The 3700-nt window shown below is 40.4% G+C and overlaps 1 pseudogene; it reads right to left on the reverse strand.

The window, feature by feature from the left end:
* Positions 1–214: 214 nt before the first annotated feature.
* Positions 215–1510, reverse strand: LOC118895909 (annotated as a pseudogene).
* Positions 1511–3700: the final 2190 nt, after the last annotated feature.

Genomic DNA, 3700 nt, shown 5'->3' on the forward strand with positions numbered 1-3700 from the left:
AACTCCCTTTTGCCCTTTTCCTTACCTCCTTCATTCTGACACGTATACCTGTTGAAAATCTTGCTTGCCATGATAGATAATCATTTTGAACGATCTCTTAAAACCTGGAGTTAAAAAATACTATCCCCAAACACCTATTAACATCTCTCTAAAATTTCACTCTCCATTGAACTAAAGGAACAATATATTTTTGCCCAAATAATTTGTTATGGATTCATGGTAGTAACCATGTGGTTTCCATTCTCAGCTGGACAATCAACATTTCTTCAATAATTCTTTCTCTTTTGTTAATCAGATCAATTCCACCAAATCCTTTCACAAACTGGAATCCTTGTGATTTATCTGTGACAATTTCCAATGTAGCTCCAAATTTTTTATAGTTGTTAGCAAACCATTCCAGCAGGGGCATGCTCTCAATCAGTTCATGTTCTTGTCCTGTCTCTTTGTCTGTAAAATGAGATTTATCCTTCTCTTGTTCTGGAGTTAGAGAATTTTCTCGTCTTCTGTGCCTTGGCAATGAAGAATATATCTCATTATATCCAGATTTCCATAGACTATTAGAATCTCTACAGCTCCCATTTCTAAAGCCTTTAGTGTATCTTCAACTACAAAACAGTACTTGCCCGTGTCCTGACTGATTTCATCAAAGTATTGCCCTATTAACTTCTTCTCTTGAATGAACTTCATGTTGGAGAGGACTTCGGTAGATAACTCGATATCTTGGTTGAATCCATTTTCACCACCATAAGATATATCAGCTAATTTTAAAACTTTTGATTGCAACCTCTGATCAAACATGTCAGATTGACTTAGTTCATTTTTAAAGTCAGCTGATCCAGCTAAAACGAGACCAGCCGCACTCACTTTGTCCCCAGAAATAAACAGCTGCACAGTAATCTCAGCTACTTTCCCAACATAGTTATGTCGCTTTTCCATTCTTAAACGGGCAAAACGCAAGGCTGACTGACCTCCTCTACCATGTTTCTTTGGGAGATCCACAGTGAGTTTGTGCAGGACTTCTCTTGTATTTCCTTGGAGTGTGCCAAGAAGTGCACCACTACCATCTATTACAATGAAGCCAAACTTATCATCTGAAAGTAGTGCTATAAGAGCCTCTGTATGGAATTTGTCACACAAATACAATGACGTATTAATTGGTTTGAAAGATTAAAAGTCAATGTTGACTTTCTTTTCCTTTCCTTCTTCTGTTACAATTGTACCACAGTAAACAACCAGGCCATTTGGCGGTACTTTGTTATAAAGTTTGAGTCTTCGTTGTACAAATGTCATGGTTCCCAGGACTGAAAGGTAGTTTACTCGTGACTTAATGTTAGATGCAGTTCAAACTCATCTGCTAACATTTTTGCCACTCGTGAAATCTGGTCTTTGGGAGGAATGATCAATGATATCATGCTTGTGCCATTGCCGAGGGCCGCCTCCAAGTTTTAATGAGCGTTTTGATATTCCAGAGCTCCACGTTCCTGTCGGCAGCAATGGGGGCGTCCGTCATCTTCTCGCCTCCTCCCCCCTAAGGACCCAGTCCTGGGCAGCAGCGGCGGCTCCTCCCCAGCGGCGGCTCTCGACAATTTCTAATTTCAGTAATTTTTTTACCTTGCCTTTTGTGACATCATTCACTCATCTTTCCTCCTACTTATGGAAGACTGTTGGAAAAGCATGAACTTTGCCGTCAGTTAGACCAAAATTCAAATACTGAAACTTCCATTTACATAGTGTATGATCTTTTAAGTTAATGATTTAACTTTTTTTCCCCCACTGTACTCTTTTATGGTTTGAACCACGATTCAAGTCTGAGAATATATAACTGATAGTGATGCTTATTAGCACAATAGAATTCTTGGCAGCAGTCAACAGTAGAGATGGGTCATTTTTTCTCGCCACTTTTTAAATCTTCACCTTGCAATGAGTTATTACTTTTTTTTTAATTGAAGTATAATTGACTTACAACATCATATTAGTTTCAGGTGTACAACATAATGATTTCACATTTGTATACATTGTGAAATGATCAACACAGTAAGCCTGAAAAGAAAATCTCTACACAGAGCCAGCTACATGATTTGCAAGGGTCCAGTGTGAAAGGAAAACATGTGGTCCTTGTTCAAAAGACGAGGAAAAAAAGTGACCTCAAAGGTACTAAATATAGAGTTTTTCCTTTCTTTCTAAGTCTCTCTCAACCTGTCATGGCGTTTTAGTTGCTATTTAATGTTGAACTCTTGGCATGGGAATACTCATTGGGTACAGATGCTCACAGGTGCCCCGTGATTTGGTGGGTGCACAAAATCCACCACTGCACAACACCACGTCCCAACTGCAGGCAGGGAGATAAATCTTCCCTTCCCATGACCTGCCACCCCAACTCAGGATGGACTGGAGATGGCCAAAGATAACAGCCTACCTGGATAAGTCCATTATCAGGATGGAGAGGGCAAGACGCTCACCTTTGCCTAGTGACCCGCTGAACAAACATATAGAGGCACTGCCTGCCCATGGAAGGGACAGCCACTGCCAAGTCTGCCCTGAGATGCTGCAGGGTGCCTGCATCACCTGGACCCTACCCACATCCACATTCAGGCCCCCAGAAGAGGCAGGGTACAACCGCGGTTGCTGGGTAGAGAAAAGGAACAAGAGAAATGGGGAGATGGGTGCCATGGTGGCAGGGACGGGCTGTGGAGAACATATCCAGGGAGGGTGGGAGGCAGTGGGAATCCGGGCTGCCTATGAGCGGGACCGCCTGTGAGCTGAGGCTCCAAGCCTCCAATACATGCAGAGAGCATTAAAACCCAAACACAGGGCCCTTCTGAGCTTGGGGCCCTGTGTGACCACACTGGTCCAACCTGCATGAAGCCCACCTTGTCTGTGAACAAATGTGTTTTCTGTTAATCTGGCCAGTGGGAGCTCAGCATCACTGTAATGTCGAGCACGTTTCTCAAGCATTTTCACCAACAGAACAATGGATATCTAACTCAGACCATAGGTAAATCACATCATCCTCTCCTCATCCTCCCACATCATCCTCTCCTGCTTTCCCAACACTACCTATGGCCCTGGGAGCACCAACTACTCTGTGAAACACAGTTTGAAAATTTAAGTAAAAAAAAGGTTTATTCATATTCAACAGTCTAGGAAAACTTTGGCATTTCAAGTTTAATTTGCTTTCATTTTCTATAAAGATTCAAAAGGCAGGCAGCCTGTATTTATAAGATAAATAATTATTTTAAATATTTCAAAAAGAAAATAATCCATTTGGCCCTATATTTAACTACCAGAGTTGAGTAAAACAATCAATTTTGGGTCATTGTTTTAAAATCAGGAATCTAACCTGTATTCATTTCCCTTATTACACACCCATCTCCTATTTCTGTTTTCTATTCTTTTGTTACTTTTATCTGAGATTATAGACCCTGATTATGAATTTTCAACAACTTCAAATTTTAAATACAGGAATATTTTTGAGTTTTCACTTGAAATTTGAGAATTTTCTGAAGACACTTTAAAAAGTTCTTTGCATATTTGTAACTAGTTTCATTGCTCAATACTAACCAATTTGCAAGTCCTTCCCCATTTTAGAGACCTTGATCATGATTAAACTCCTAATTGAGTGGAGTACATCCCTGAGGTTTGGTTTTGTTTCTTTCATTCATGAGAGGGGCATGAGTGTTATATTTTTTGGAGCTTTTAC

This window comes from Balaenoptera musculus, chromosome 5 (assembly GCF_009873245.2).
Source record: "Balaenoptera musculus isolate JJ_BM4_2016_0621 chromosome 5, mBalMus1.pri.v3, whole genome shotgun sequence".
NCBI classification, from domain to species: Eukaryota; Metazoa; Chordata; class Mammalia; order Artiodactyla; family Balaenopteridae; genus Balaenoptera; species Balaenoptera musculus.